Below are 17,286 nucleotides of genomic sequence, written 5' to 3' on the forward strand. Positions count from 1 at the left end.
TGGTGACCCTTTAATACAGTTCCTCATGCTGTGGTGACAGACCCCCAACCGGAAAATTATTTTCATCACTACTTCATAACTGTAATTTTGCTAGTGTATGAATCATAATGTGACTGTCTGTTTCCCAGTAGTCTTAAGTGACCCCTATGAAAGGGTTGTTCAGTCCTCAAAGGGGTCTTGACCCACAGGTTATGAACTGCAGGTCTAAGACCTTCTGTTCATTCTGGTATTAAAGGCATGCAACCACCACTGCCTGGCTTCATTCTTCTAGAAAGTACACAGCATTTGTTTCCAGTGTTTCACCAGCCACTCAAAGGGTTACAAAATTAAATTAACAGTGGCCATACTGTGTGGCCCTGGGCCCCCATAAGGAGATAACTATAGAATGGAACAGGGCCCAGCCCTCATGGCCATAAATTCATGAGCACACCACAGAAATGGAAGGAAGGAAAGAGCCCGAGTCCAAAGCATGATTCTAAGCAGTGACAGCAAGGACAGGAAAATGAGGAAGAGGGGAGGGCCTCAGACACAGGCCTGGCAATGTTTATAATTGTTTACTCCGTGGCTTTATTTTTTTAATGGCTTTTTAAAATGAGTATGTTTGCCTACATGTGTGTCTATGCACCATGTGCATGCAGGGCCCACAGTGAACAGAGAGTGCATCAGATCCCCTGGAAGTGGAGTTACAGACAATTGTGAGCTGCCACGTGGGGGCTGGGAACCAAACCCACATCCTCTGGAAGAGCAATGAACATTACCACTCCAGCACCTGACAGCTCTCGCTCACTTTACTGAGACAGGAACTGCAGACCTTCCTGCACCGTGGGCAGGTGCTCCACCCTGAGCTCCATCCTCAGCTCCTGCACCATGGGCAGGTGCCCCACCCTGAGCTACACACCCTCAGCCCTTTGGTCACTTTTTGCTTTAGATAGGAGCTAAGTTGCTGAGGTTGACCTGGTTCCTGGGGTTGCTAAGTCTCTGGTGCTTGGGCCTATCTCACACTATCCCATCTACACAGGCTCTCAACCTGGGAATGAACGCAGCATCCCAGTAGCAGCCATGCCAGTAATTCCTCACCTAGTACACAGGGACTGAAGAAAACTCCAGAATGGTAGGCTGGAAAAAAAAATAAAATAAAAACAACTAACCTCTTTCTGTGTGCACATGGAAGAGAAGGGTGTGTGTGTGTGTGTGTGTGTGTGTGTGTGTGTGTGTGTGTGTATCTGTGTGTGTCTGTGTGTGTCTGTGTGTTTTGCTGGGACTCAAACTCCGGTCCTCTGCAAGAGCAGTAAGCCCCCTTCACCACTGAGGCTTCTATCCAGACCATACCCATCTTTTAAATGTAGGTGCTATGGGTGGAATCAGGTCTCCACACCTCTGGGGCAAACACTTTGTCAGCTAAGCCATTTCTCATCTCTAACCTCTCTCAGCACACTACAGGAGTCCAGCAGAGTTCCTGAGGACCATGACTCCTGGTGTAAATGACAGTGACCTGTGGGCTCAGCCACAAGGCTGATCAAGGTACCACCAGATACCCAGAAAAGCTTAGAATGTAGACCCAAACACAGACCTTCCAAAAGATTCCTAAGGAGCTGGTTTGGCCTGGACTCCTACCCTGGGGTCCCTGGTTCTCCAGGATCCTCCATGGCCTCCCAGGCACAGTGAGCTCGGAGGCCTGAATTGTCAGTTTTCGAACTGAAGGCTGAGCAGCAAAGCGTCACTGTATCACAGACGCGTGAATTATACATGGCCATCTGGGAATGGTGGCCAAGAGCCAGCCCAGCCCGTGGGCATATGGAGTCATATGTTCTTAGTAGCAGAACCCGATGCTGGCACCTGGCCACCTCTCCACCACCGTGCCAGGCAACTTCCATTCCTGTGATGGCGGCTGCAGCATGGAGCCAGGACACCTGGCTCTGTGGGCTGGGACTCTTTGGGGTCAGTGGCTCCGAAAGTTTTCCAAGTTTTAATGTTCATCAATAACCCCTTTCCTAAAATGGGTGTGATGACTCAACACCTGTAATCTCAGCACTAGGGAGGCTGAGGCAGGAGGATTGCCATGAGTTCCAATCTGACTGAGGTTACAAAGTAAGTTCCTGGCTATCCTGAGCTACATAGAAAGGCTGCACTAAAAGAAAAAAAAATCCACAAAAGCTCTTTGTTATCCTTCAGGTAGGGCCTCCCTTGCACCCAGCACCTGCCTCAGAATTTAGACAGAAAATGATGAAATTTTAGGGTCAGATAGGATGCACTTAACAAACTGCCAGGTACAGTCTCTGTCTGTCTGTCTGTCTGTCTGTCTCTCTCTCTCTCTCTCTCTCTCCCAGCTTACACATCTGATGTGATGGGAGCTCTCAGCTACTGTTCTAGCACCACGACTGTCTACCATGCCCCACTCCCTGCCACGATGTTCATGGACTCACCCTCTGAAACTGCAAGGGATCCCTCGACTAAATTCTTCCTCTCATAAGTTGCCTTGGTCATAGGTGTCTGTTCCCAGCAATAGAACAATAACTAAGGCACTTCCTTAGCATCCAGCTTGCAAGCACCACACACACACACACACACACACACACACACACACACACACAGAATTTAATAACCAGCTCTCACCAGCCTGGCTGAACCACCATCCATGCATCACCCGTTTTGTTCCCTAAAATCCCCCGAGGAACTTCTGGAAAACAAAATGCATCCAGTAACAGAGGGACAGGAGGGGCTCTCCATATCAGTCATAAAGAATCTTTGTTTTTATGCAGGGCCTTCCTCACCCTGAGATGGTCCACATGCTCCGGTACAGAGGTAATGTCCTTGGTCCATGGGCTCAGGGTTGTCTGGGACATGTAAGAGGACAGAACAGGTAGAGGGTGCCTTAAAGGATGGCTTCTAGTGAACAGTGGGCTGTGTGACACTGCCACCCCGTGGGGAAGTTCTGGCTAGCTATTCAGAGGAGTCCATCAGGCTCCACAAGAGCTGCCTTTAGCCTGCAGCGCCCCCTTCTGGTCGAGCTTGAGACCAGCAGCCCATGGCACCCCCTGTTGGTCCAGCTCTAGGGCCGTTGAACACAGGGTGTGGTGACCCAAAACCTGTTGGGCTTGAAAACAAAATAATTTCCTTCTCTCTAGATAACAAATTAAAATCCCCAAGTAAGAAGACCTGATCTCTCTCTCTCTCTCTCTCTCTCTCTCTCTCTCTCTCTCTCTCTCTCTTTTAAGATTTTATTTATTTGTTATGTATACAACATTCTGCTTCCATGTATATCTGCACACCAGAAGAGGGCACCAGATCTCATAATGGATGATTGTGAGCCACCATGTGGATGCTGGGAATTGAACTCAGGACCTCTAGAAGCACTCTCAACCTCTGAGCCATCTCTCCAGCCCCTGATCTCTTTTTTAAAAAATGATTAATTTTATATGTGCGTGTTTTTTGTCTGTATGTATACCTATCAGCATCACATGTATGACTGGTGCCCAAGGAAGGTGAAAGAGGGAGTCAGATCTCCTAAGTCTGGAGTTATGGACAGTTGTGAGTCTCCATGTGGGTGTAAGGAACTGACAATGTTCTTGACTGCTGAGCCATCTCTCCAGCCGGATTACCTGATTCAAGGCTCCCTATAAAGCTGTGTGGTAAAGCCCTCAGCAAACTGAGGGCCTCCTCACCTATAGTCAACCGGTTTTCAATTTGGTAGAGAAATAGCTGCCTTCAATGCACTGTGCTCAAGCATCGGGCTTCCCTATGTAAAAAGTAAACAGGGAAAGTAAGATTGTTCACCCATACTCGGCTACAAAGTTACCTTGAAGTGGATGACAGACAAGGCAAAACATCTCAGAAATAGCAAAGCTTCTCAAAAGCAATATAGGAGACTATCTTCACAGCTCAAGTGTGGGAGAGATTTGTGGCAGAGAACACAGATCTCAACCTGTAAAAGAAAAGAATCCTGGGCTGGAAAGATGGCTCAGAGGTTAAGAGTACTGTCAGCTCTTCCAAAAGACCTGAGTTCAATTCCCAGCAACCACATGGTGGCCCACAATCACCTGTAATGAGATCTGGCGCCCTCTTCTGGGGTGTAGAAGTAGAAGTATATACAGACAGAACACTGTATACATAAAAAATAAATTTAAAAAAGAAGATTCCTGGTGCAAGCTGATTTTAAAAACTCTCAAAACTCACTAGTAAAAAGAAACTATTTTATCATAAACGGCTAACTAGATTCAATGCGTGTGATTCATGTCTGTGTTGTCTGTGTCGGGTCATTTTGTCTATTTAAGGACTGTGGTCACCCCAGTCCAGCAGCCCTAAAACCAAGTAGCAGTCTATCTGTTTGGTCATTACTTCTTTTTCATTTTTTGTGCAATCATTTACTGTGTGTGTGTGTGTGTGTGTGTGTGTGTGTGTGTGTGTGTGTGATAGCTCTTGTGTGGAGGCCAGAGGTCAGTTTATGGCAGTTGCTTCTCATCTACTATGTGAGTCCTGGGAATCGAGCCTACTGCATCACCAGCCTGGCAGACGGCTCAAGCCCAGCCAACCACAGTAGTGCCTGAATTCTGTCCTTCTCTCCCACATGGTTCCTCTTAGTTTCTTCCATTTGTCCCTCCTTCCTGTCCCTGCTAAACTTGCAGGGGACAGTAAACAAGTCTGTGGAAGCCTGCCTACCCTGGGAGACACTGGCTACGGCCCGGGGATATTCCAAATATCTTTGTTTATACAAACAGAACCATGTGACTGTCCAGCCACAGGGAATGGAACAGATAACTCACAGGGCATCTGCTTAATGGGGATAAAGAGCAGGGCTGCCCAAGTGGCCCCAGACGAAACAATCTGGAAGATCTATTGTCACACGAGAAAACACCATTTAAATGACCCCCAACTCCCAACCCCTTCAGATCATGACCGTAATTGCTCTGGCTCCATAGCCCAAACTACACTCTGACTTAAGACCATCCTTCTGCCTTAGACTCCTGAGTGCTGGGATTAGTGTGCCACCACACTAGGTTATGTCCTCAGTGTTTTGACAGTATTCCTTTTGACTGAGGGGAACCTGGGAACCCCATACACGGTAAACATGGCCAGGACTGGGCTGAACTGGGACGGGCCTTCTTGAAGCTGTTGGCACAGAATGCCCAGGGCAGCTCTGGCAAGCAGGGCTCTTCTTTGTTCATTTCACCTACTTCTCATCTTTTGTTTCTAGAAAAATATTTTCTTTTTTGTTTTTCCTTTTTGGGGGGAGAGGTTCAAGGCAGGGTTTCTCTGTGGCTTTGGGGGCTGTCCTGGAACTAGTTCTTGTAGACCAGGCTGGTCTCGAACTCACAGAGATCTGCCTGCCTCTGCCTCTCAAGTGCTGGGACTAAAGGCATGCGCCACCAACGTCTGGCTTTTTTGTTTGTTTGTTGTTTTGTTTTCAAGACAGGGTTTCTTTCTCTGTATAGCCCTGGTTGGCCTAGCACTCCCTCTGTAGGCCAGGCTGGCCTCAGACTCAAAGAGATTCACCTGCCTTTGCCTCCTGAGTGCAATTAAAGGAGTACACCACCACTGCCCAGCTGTGTTGTTTTTGTTGTTGTTGTTTTTGGTTTTTTGTTTTGTTTTGTTTTATCGAGACAGGGTTTCTCTGTATTGCTTTGGAGGCTGGCCTGGAACTCGCCCTGTAGACCAGGCTGTCCTGGAACTCACAGAGATCCACCTGCCCCTGCCTCTGCCTCCCAAGTGCTGGGATTAAAGGCATATGCCACCAACACCCGGCTTGTGTTGGGTTTTATAACAAGATAAAATACTATCTTTTTTTTTTTTTTTTTTTTTTTTTTTTTTGGTTTTTGAGACAGGGTTTCTCTGTGTAGCTTTGGAGCCTATCCTGGCACTCTCTCTGGAGACCAGGCTGGCTTCGAACTCCCAAAGATTTGCCTGCCTCTGCCTCCCAAGTGCTGGGATTTAAGGCATAAAATACTATCTTCTTGAGGAAAATTATTATAGAAAGCTATGGGTACCCAGTGTAGAAAAAAGTCATATGAAATGCAGAAAATTAAAATGACTCCAAGAGGCCACTCTGAGAACAAGTGACTCAGTACCAAGGATGCATGAGCCCAGCATTCAGGGAGCTGAGGCAGGAGGGTTGTAAGTTCAAAGCCAGCCTTGGCAACACAGGGAGGCTATATCTAAAAGAAAGAAAAAAAATTAAAAGCAAGCACTGACTGCTTTTCCTGAGGAACCAGGTTTAATTCCCAGCACCCACATGGTGGCTCACAGCCATCAATAACTGTAGTCTGATTACCTGTTCTGGGGTGCAAATGTACACATGAACACCCACAAACATAAAGCATGTAAATAAATAAATCTCTTTAAAAACAAATAAACCATGTCCTGGGGGTTCCTGGAAGCCTCAAAGGCCTACTGTAGTGATACCAGGACTCTTGGCCTTGATAGTGGGCGGCCCTTCCTGATAGCATTGACATCCCAGGAGATAGTAAAAGGGAGTATAGCATCTGTGAGGCCCCAGCTCCCATCTTGAGGACGCAAAACAAACAAAACAGACAGCAAATAAAAAGGCCCCTTGCTACTGGGATGCAGGACACTCCACTAAGAGCTATGTGACAGCCACAGGGTGGGTCCTCCAGGTCCCCAGGACAGGACAGCGCAGCATTGATTGACATGGAATGACTGTCTTGTCAGGTTACTGGGGAAGAAACGGTTACAGAAAAAAAAAAAAAAAAAAAAAAGGTTACACAGGGTACCACATTTGGTTTTATAAAAAGAAAGAAACAGAAGAATGTCTCTAGCTTGTGTAAAACAAGAAAGGAAGGAGGAGGGACTGGAGAGATGGCTCAGCGGTTAAGAGCACTGACTGCTCTTCCAGAAGACCTGAGTTCAATTCCCAGCAACCACATGGTGGCTCAAAACCATCCTTTATGAGATCTGGTGTCCTCTTCCTGATGTGCAAATATACATGGAAGCAGAATGTTGTATACATAATAAATAAATAAAATTTAAAAAAAAAAGAAAGGAAGGAGGAAGCAAAAGGAGGAGAGAAAAAGGAGGGAGGGAAAGTGGATGGATGGATGGATGGATGGATGGATGGATGGATGGATGGATGGGAGGATGGGAGGATGGACGCATCAAAAGTAGATGATTTTCCTTGTGGAGACTCAGATCCATTCTCTCATCCCAGGCTGTGGGGGCAAACCCAATAGGGACAGTCCTCAAACGGTCCCCAACGCATTTCCACCCCCCCCCCCCCGCCCACCACGTCCCCACCAATACCCACCCCGTCCCCGCCCTCACCCCATCCCCACCCTGCCACACACAGTCCATGCCCCGTCCCCACCCCGTCCATGCCACATCCCCACCCCATCTCTACCCCAGCCCCAGCCCCGCCCAGAGCAAAGCATGGCACAGTGCCTCTCCAGCAGGCCGCCTGCAGAACTGCCTCTTGACATGGCCAGGACAGGGAGTCTTCGAGAACTTTCTAGGTTGGCAGAGGCAAAGCCAGTTGTCTGCAGTACCAGGGTCTGGACTGTGGATGCACCTTTCCTGGAGGTAGACCTTGCCTTGAGAAACATCAACTGGCATTCAAGTCTGGATCCCCAGCGATCTTTCTGGAAATTCTCTGGTTTCCCACAGGTCTTTCAAGCTTACATTAAGTATGTTCTAGTTTGCTTTCTGTTGTTGTGATAAACACGGTGACCAAAAGGTGACATGTGGCAAGAAGGATGTATTGTGCCTTACCGGTTACAGTCTGTTGTTGCTGGATTGCTGGAAGCCACGTGGAGCAGGAGCTCGAGGCTCTGGCTGTGAAGGCAGCTACGCAGGGCTTGCTGCCCATGGCTTGCTCGGCAGCTTTCCTTCTGTTTTTTGTTTTGTTTTGTTTTGTTTTTTGTTTTTTCGAGACACGGTCTTTCTGTGGCTTTGGAGGCTGTCTTGGAACTAGCTCTTGTAGACCAGGATGGTCTGGAACTCACAGAGATCCACCTTCCTCTGCCTCCTGAGTGCTGGGATTAAAGGCGAGTACCACCAACGCCCGGCTGGCAGCTTTCTTATATACTCCAGGACCACCTGCTCCCGGGTGGCACCGCCCACAGTGGGTTGCCCTTTCCCCCCATCAATCAGCAATCAAGAAAATACTTCACAGACGGGCCCACAGGCCAATCCAACGGGGGCAATTCTTAAAGTGCACGCCTCTTCCCACGTTGTCAAGTTGACAACCAAGATTACCCTCTATACTGCATCCACACCAGCCTACAAAATCAGAATTTCAAGCCCAGTTTTTACCAGCTTCTCTTTGTCTAATGATGGACACAAAAATATTCCTAAAACTAGCCGGGCGGTGGTAGCACACACATTTAGTTCCAGCACTTGGGAGGCAGAGGCAGGTAGATCTGAACTACAAAGCTACACAGAGAAGCCCTGTCTCGAAAAACAAAAATTCCTAAAACTGAAGCTTCTAGGAGAACCACTTGTTCTTGCCTGTCTTGTATCACACCCAAACCTTGACCTTGGCCTCCTGCCTGGCTTTGTGTTTCAGAGCTGGGTCTCCAATGACATCCAAGGGGTGTCCCCAGAGCACCCTGTGGGCACGAGGTGACGATCATCATACGTAAGTGAGGACTTTTGCCAAGGTCCCTCATGGACACGGAGAGTGGCAAATAATGGCTGTGTGTCACCTGGGAGATGGAGAAAGGTGCCTGTGGCCCACAGCGGACCTGGAGGACTTCTAGGAGTTGACTGAGTTTTGATGGAGACAGAGCTGATGCTATGGACATGGTGACATAGGCATGGGAAGGGGAATCTCATACTTAAGAGTTAGCATTAATGTAAGGAGCCTGTAACGGCAGGCAAAGGCCTGGCTGGAGGGAGATTAAGACAGAAGCTTACAACCAGGCAGGCATCTGGCCCTCATGAGACTCCACTGCCTGAATCCAGAGGAACACAAGTCCTGAGCCTGAACCTGCAGGAGAGGTACCCCCTGCTATGAGCCTATTGTCTATGGTTCTTAGGATTGTTTGACTATGCTTTATGTGTGTTACTTTAACTTTAAGTTACTTTTACTTTAAGTGTAAAGTAAAACTTATATACTCAAAACCAACTCACTTAGTCTGTCTTTCCTCCCAGATCAAAACCTGGTAAGGGCTTGAGACAATTGGGTCTCAGCTATCACCCAATATGGCATAGCCAATCCCAGGACGGGGCTTTTGACATCAGTGGCACTCACAGAACCACCTCGTGCTTGCCACCATCCCAGTCACTCATTTCTCTTTCTGAGGGGTGACTGGCAACATCTGGGGACATTTTGGTTGTGGCCATGTGACAAAGGGAAGCTGGCTCCTGGAAGCAGCTGAGTGGAGACCACAAAAGTGGCTCCTCATCCCATCAGAGCCAGGTGACACTATCCCTGTGTGTCTGCAGAGCTGAGGCCACCAGCCTATGTTCCTGGGCTCAGAGGCGCACAGAGTGTTGGCTGAAGAAATGTTGAAAGGCTCTTCACCCCATGACCTCAGGTCGCATGACTAAGGAACTGAGCACAACCTTTATATAGATCAGAGGGCTTGGAAACCCGCCTGGCTGTCCTGGTTCCAAGTTCCTCAGTGAAGGGGCTGCAGGCAGGTCAGGCCACAGCTGTCATTGGCATCTGGGTCTCACACAGAGGACAATGCCCTGGAACTCCAGGCATGCCACGACAGCTGCCCGAGGGTATCTGAAGGGCGCTGTGAAAGGAGAACCTCCTTAGATTTTGTCCCCAGCCAGCCAGTCAGCCCAGGCTGAAAACATGATGGGAGAAAAAGCCACCAACAGTGGCTCCCAGTGGGACCTCTGCTCCAGAGTGGGGACAGTGGGGACAGCTGGATCCCAGGCCAAAGGGAAGCGCACAGAGAGAAACCCCAACAACCTGGGTCAAAATTCAGCATTGCCCAAGGCAAAGGCTCTGGCTGTGAGGCGGACCGCAAGGATCCTCTCTGACCCTCAGGTTTTTTTCATATGAGAAATGGACCTGATGTAGACATCTGCTTTATGGTGTGGTTTGGATAGGGAGGAATCTGGTCAGTGCCTGGCATTCCGGGAGAGGTGGGACAAGCTGGTGACAAGCACTTGTTGTCACTGGGACCTCAGTGCAGGAAAATCGCCGCACAGAGGCTGGGAATGCCACAGTGTGAAGCCCTCATCCAGTCCTGAGGACCCATACCATCTTCTCTAGAGCCGAGGGCATGTCCATTTGAACTCAGCTGGCTCAGAGCATCTGCCTCAAGTGTTGAGTGTCTGTGGCCTGGAGCAGGAAGAGGAGCCAGGAAGGCAGAAAACAATAATCTCAATTTCTCTCTATCCCATCCCCACCGTGTGTGTGTGTGTGTGTGTGTGTGTGTGTGTGTGTGTGTCTGTCTGTCTGTCTGTCTGTCTGTCTGTCTGTCTGTCTGTCTGTCCTCCCACTCCTGGATCTTCACAGGCCAACTGCAGCCATAGCACATGTAAGTACATGTAAGCTATCATTTAATAACCAACATTTAATAACAACAGTATTGTAATATTAGAGCTATTTATTCATTCATAGAGTAGAGATGCCAAGGTCTGGTCTGGTGAAGTCATCTGGCCCGGGGGGCCCCCCGGAAAACTGACCTGGAACCCCAGCCTTCAATGATTGAAGCACTCCGGTGGATCAAAGTCAATCGCTAAGTGACCTTAACTGTCAGGCTAAGGAGGGGAGGGTCATCCGAGCGGGACACAGGGGAAAGAGTTGGAATAGGAGTGTGTGAAGGGTGGGGGGTAGGGTGGTGAGAGAGAGGAGACCCCAGAGTATTGGGAGCTACTGCCATAGGCAAGACCTGGGGCAGAATTAGAAGGAACTATATTTCAAACATCAGAGGGCAAAATAGAAAACAAGGGTTGAATCAAGATGGCGGGGGCTTTGGGTCTGGAAATCCAGGGAATGGGAGAGTTAGAAATGAAAAGAGTTGGGGGATAAAGAGGTTCGAGAAAGACTTCGCACTGTGGTGGTCCACCCAGTGTTGTGTGTAAGCTGAGTTGTCTGAACATGACTGTGCCCAGGAGCATTCTAGAATGTTGAAGGTAGTTCCATGTGTCCATTTTCTAGAGGTAACTGAAGCATAGGGCTGTGGTGCCTGGCAGAGCAGTGCTCAGAGACCAGTGGCCCCCAGGAGGCCCTCCCTGCCCGCCACCCCCTAGTTGGAGAGGTTGCTTCCCCAGGGATGGCTGTCACCAGCACCTTTGGAGTCTTGACAGAAGGAGATAAGCTATCCTTGGTGACAGCAGCCATCAGCCACAGCTCTAAGCTGACTGGGCCTTCTTTCTATAAAGACTCGGACTTCATCACCCTCCTTAAAGAGCCCAGCACCCAAGGCAGGTTGGCCATGGTGAGGCCACTTCCGGAAGAGACCAGCAAGCCATGGTAGGTACCTCCCCTCACCTGGCTCTGCCTTTCATTTGAATAGACCAGCCCTCACTCTCCTGTTGCTCACTCTGGGCTCATTGGCTCTGCTGAGAAGTTTCAAAACCAGCCATGTCGGCAAGGGACAAGGTACCTCGCTGCTGACAGCTGGGCCACACAGCTTGGACTCCATTCTGGCAGCTGGCATGGAATAGGCACCTGCAGAGAAGATGAGTTCAAATCTGCCCCAAGCTGGGAATGGTGGTCCAGGTCTGTGATCCCAATACTCAGAAGGCTGCGGTAGGAGGACCACAAGTTCAAGGCCAGCCTGGACTACATAGTGAGAATCTGTCTCAGACAGATAAAAGGCATAAATTATGTAGGGCAATGATGGCTCACGGCTTTAATCCCAGCACTCGAGAAGCAGAGGCAGGCATCTCTGTGAGTTTGAGGTCAACCTGGTCTCCAGATCGAGTTCCAGGAAAGGCTCCAAAGCCACAGAGAAACCCTGTCTTGAAAAAAAAAAAAAGGCATAAAACACTCCTGCAACCCAGGCAAGACTGATCACTTTAACAGGAATCCTGTTTCAGCCTTTGTTTTCCTTTTAAAGATTTGTTTTAGTCTTTTTAAGTATGTGTGTGTATGCCTGTGCGTGGCTATGCCCATGTGAGCGCATTGCTCTGGGAGACCAGAAGGGGGTGACAAATTCCTATCGCTATAGTTACATCTGTGGATGATGGGAATCAAACTCAGCTCCTTTAGAAGAGTAGTCTTAACATCCAAGTTCTCTCTCCAGCCCTTATTTTTTTGTTTATTTTTTGACAGAGCTATGAGCTCCAGCCCCAATCTTCCCTTACTGTTCCTATTCTGCCTCCCTGGCTTCACACATCTCTGACTCCAGTGCTGGTTCACTCCTTCCTTCAGAAACAAAAGTGTTACTTTAACAGGTCCCCGGCAGTGGTGAGCTCCATGCAGGGCCTGAGGCCAGTAAAACGAGTACCCTCCTTCTGTGGCTATCTTCAAGAGCACTGTGAGCCCAGGTGGAGGTATCAAGTCCCGGTTCAGATGGAGGCCTTGACAGTGGGTCTCCGTAGTGCCCACAGCCTGTGGGAGAAGGACCCTCCACTTCCAAGCTTGCCCCCACCATCAGACCAATTCCCAGGCCTGGAAGGAAAGTTAACAGGCTCTTCACTCCAGCAGGAGTCCCCGGGTCAACACCTACAAAATAACCACACCCACAAAAATAATCTGCTTTTGTCCTCCTGACAACCCCAAGAGGGTAACGTCATTATCATGCCCATTCTACAGGTGAGCAAACTGAGGCTCAGAGAGGACAAAAAACCTACCCCGTGTCACACAGCTGCTCAGTGCCCAAGCAAGGAAAACCAAAGGTGAATATTCCCCTGACTGTCATCAGGCAGATGACAAATGCTTTGTCACACTTGGGTCTGTGAGTTGAAGTCCTCTGTCTTCACCTCCCTAGAAGCCCAGACATTCCCAAGTGGGCTGAGTTGCTTCTCCAGGCCACATCTTTCTGCCAGGGATTGTGTCAGATGTCTCTGTGATTCCTCGAACTGCAGAGTCTGGTGTATTTTGCACTTGTCCTGAGCTGTGTCCTCTCGGCTGTATGGCACACACTGACGTCCCCACAACCAGAACCACCATGAGTACATCATTTTGTGCCAAGGAAACATTTTGTTTTTTGGTTTTTGAAACAGGGTTTCTTTGTTTAGCCCTGGTTGTCCCAAACTCACTCTGTAGACCATGCTGGCTTGGAACTCACAGATATCCACCTGCCTCTGCCTCCTGAGTGCTGGGATTAAAGGCGTGCACCACCAACACCGGCTCAAAACATTTTTTTCCAGCCTAGTATCGGGATTAAAGCTGGAACTAGCGGGTCCTGTAACCCACTTCTCCACCTTTAGTACAGAGGCAAAGACTTGGCTTCATCTGGTCACTTCTGAGTTTTATGTGAATTTCCCTGAGGTTTGGCATTGGGGTTATTTGGTTTGATTCTTTGCTTCATTAGAGGAATAAATCAAAACTTAGGCTTTTAAAAGCAAAGGTATTTAATGGATCAACTCAGCACCTAGGAGACGAAGACAGGAAGATCAGGAAGTCAAGGTCATCTCTGCTACACAATCGCAGCCTGGGCTATGTGAGATACAACATAAAATACAAAAAAACAAAAACAAAACAGAAAATACATGGTATTCCTTCCTACTGTGTTATACTGAAAACAGTTGGGCACACATCCCTATTATACTCTGAAAAGTTGGGCACACAACCTGAGATTCTCAAAGTTCATCTCTGCTGAGTGCTGAGTTAATTATCGGTGTTACTATAACACAGCACCAGAGGCTGGATCGTTTGCAAACACAAGCGATTTATTGCTCCAAAGGCTGGAGGCTGCTGAGGGCAGAGAGTTTACTAGTCTCTTTTCCTCTTACTAAGTCACTAATCCCACCTGAGGCTCGGGGGTTGGGGGGGCATCCTTGTTACCTCATCTAATCTCAGTCACACCTCACAGACACCCCCCCCCGGGCACTGCCAAATGTGGACTTGGGGACTAAACTCCCAATCCAGGAGCTTCAGGGAGAAACATCTAAACCCCAGTGTCCCCTGACTCCAGGAGTACACCAGATCCAGCACACAGTAGGGCTCCAATAAATACTTAAGTCCTTAAAGTAGGGATAAAATCATTTTTGTGTTTATAAATGACCTACATTTTCTTCTCGTCTCTTAAAACTGTCAATGGGTTATTATTTTTGTGTACACACACACACACACACACACACACACACAGGCACTCGTGCGCGCGCCTGCAGTGTGCACACGTATGCACTCGTATGTGTGCTCACACGCAGGTTCAGGTACTTATGGGTTTCAGGTGACCCTGCTCGGACACCTCTTGGGGAAGGGGGTGAGAAAATGCAGCACCAACAACTCAGGCACTGGGAGTCAGTGAGTAGCAGAGCAGGCTGCACACTTCCTTTATTAAGAAGGTAGGCCTGGGCTGCAGAGATGGCTCAGAGGCACCAACTGCTCTTCCAGAGGTCCTGAGTTCAATTCCCAGCAACCACATGGTGGCTCACAACCATCCGTTATGAGATCTGGTGCCCTCTTCTGGTGTGCAGATATACATGGAAGCAGAATACTGTATACATAATAAATAAATAAAATCTAAAAAATAAAACATTACTAAAATAAAAATATATTAAAAAAAAAAAAGGTAGGCCTGCCTCTATACACCCTCTCCAGGTCCTATTGGCTCAGACGGCTGACTCTGCTGCGCTGTCCTTTTCTTATTGGTGTCTCTGGGTCAGGTGTCTCCCGTCCGCAGTCTCTCGACATTGAGGCAGGGTTGGCGGCTTGGCTCAGGGAGGAAGTGCCTGCTGCGCCCATGCTTGCCTGTGTTCATGCAGGCTGGCCTGGGCACACAGGCAGGGTGACTGCGGCTTGGGTAGGCTGGCTGCAATTTCTTCCTGTGTGTGCCTGCAGAGGTCAGAAGTCAACCTTGGGGATCATTTCTTAGAGGCCATCCATCTTATTTTTTGAGACAGGTCTCTCACTGAGGCCTGGGACTCACTATTTTTAGGTTACACTTGCTGGGCCAGTGAGCCAGAGAAATCTTTCTGTCCCCACCTCCCTCCCCTGTGATGGTCTTTCAGACCCGTACCACCAATGCTTGGCTTTTATCTGGATGAGCCAGAGAAATCTTTCTGTCCCCACCTCCCCTATGATGGTCTTTCAGGCCCTTACCACCCATGCTGGGTTTTATCTGGATTTCTGAGGTAGAATTCGGGACCTCATGCTGAGCCACCTCCCCACCCCGAATGGATGCAGATACATACCTTCAATAGTATTGGCCTTTCTTTCTTTTGAGGGGCAGGACATATTTTCCTTCTGTTCTTTGGTGTGTATTTTTTCATGCATTTAAACACATTTGAGAGTAATTGTTATGACTACCTTGTGGGACACTGAACAGCCAGACAGAGGCCACACTGATGGGGATGTAAGCCCAGGAATGCCGGCAGCTGTCAGGAGCTGGAAGGGGTAAGGAAGGGACTGTCCCCACATCCACAGCGGGACATAGCCCTCTGCCCGATTTCTATTTCTGACCACCAACCCTGCCAGGTAGCAAGCTTGGCTGCTCTGGGCACTGGGTTTACCATTGTCTGTCTGTAAAGGGCAGTGAGAAAGCGACACCCTCGCTTTGTTCTCAATTGTTCTGGAGGCTCTGACAGTTCCACTCAGGGGAGGGAATTGTGTGTGTCCCGGTTCTCTGTGGGTCTTGAAAACTAGGCTGCAGAAATCTCACAAGCAGTGAGAGCTTGGGGCCACAGGGTGGGTGTCACCTGAGAGCCTAGGGACAGAGCAGTGGCAGCCCCTGTGCCCCTCCACCATGAACTTCGAGGAGGGAGCTGAGTCCCCTTCGTGGAGCCAACCCGGGTCTCCCCAGCAGCCTCCTTCAAGGACCTGGCCTCTGACTCGGAGTTCGGAATCCTTGTGGTTCTGTGGTTCTGTGCCCTAGCTGGGATACCATGACCCCAGAATCCTCTGGTCTCCTTTACTGAGTCCAACAGCCCAAGTGGCAGTTAGCACATCCATGTTTACCAGAAGACACAGGCTGTGGAGATCCATGGAGGCTGAGGTTCTGAACCCTCAGATCACCAAAAGGTTTCTCACACAGCAACCTGAGCCGGCTCCTCAGACAGCTCAGTGGAGAAGGGGTTCACAGGGACAGGTCACTCCTAACCCCAACCTTTACCCTCACACACCATTGTGGGCAGCCTCTTTTCTCAGCTACCACATCTCCTGGCCAGTCACATGCGCCTCCACAGAATCTCCAGAAGTCAGGGGAGTGGGGTTTCATTCAGTTGGTTGTGTTTCGTGTTGTTGACAGTCATGTAGACCAGGCTGGCCTTGAACTTGAACTCAATGTGTAACCAAGGATGACCATGAACTCCTGATCCTCCTGCCTCAACATCCTGGGTGCTGGGGTAACAAGTGTGTGTCAGTTCCTTTCCCTGCCTTCCTACCTCCCCTTTCTTTTCTTTTTCTCCTTTGCAATGTATGCCTGTGTGAGGGCATCAGATCCCCTGGAACTGGAGTTACAGACAGGTGTGAGCTGACTTGTGGTTGCTGGGAATTGAACCCAGGTCCTCTGTAAACAGCCAGTGTTCTTAACTGCTGAGCCATCTCTCCAGTGTCCTCCTCCTTTCTAGTAGCAATATGTGGCCACATATTTGTGCCCCATAGATGGAGACCATCTTGACCTCAGAAGGAAATGACTAACAGTCACCTCCGAAGGCTGCCCAGATCTCATCTTTGTTGTCCCAGTACTCAAGAGGAGGCGGCAGAAGGATCATGGTTCCAAAGTTAACCTCGGCTATGTAGTGAGTCCAAGGCCAGCCTTAGTGCAAGAAATGTAAGAATAAACCCTATATTTCCCTTTTTGTATTCTTTGGGTTTAAGTCTACGCTCGCCTACATATCAAGTTCAAGGCTAGCCTGGGCTACTTGAGACACCTCCTCCTCCTCCTCCTGGGTTCCTTTTTCTCCATTAGACAATGACAGGCGTGGCAGAGAGCACACAGCATCACTCCCCAGGCCAGGCCCCAGCCTCTGTCTCTTTAACCTTGAAGGCATTTTTGGGTCTCACGTGTCAACCCAGGCGGTAGCCGCCAGTGAAGAGACTTACTTCAGAAGAACGGCATGGGGTGGGGGGTGGGGGCTTAGGTGGCCTCTGCCTCACCTACAACTGCCAAAAGTGGTCATGGGGTTATTTTTAACACCAGGGAAGAGGTATTTATTGTTCCACTGCAGAGTGGGGCCAGCAGGTTCGTCGAATTCCCCAGAGGCAGCAGCCAGCTCCAGACACCATGGTGAGTGACCAGGGGATACTTGAGGGAAGATGCA

The sequence above is a fragment of the Cricetulus griseus genome, chromosome 4 (assembly GCF_003668045.3).
Source record: "Cricetulus griseus strain 17A/GY chromosome 4, alternate assembly CriGri-PICRH-1.0, whole genome shotgun sequence".
In the NCBI taxonomy this organism is placed as follows: Eukaryota; Metazoa; Chordata; class Mammalia; order Rodentia; family Cricetidae; genus Cricetulus; species Cricetulus griseus.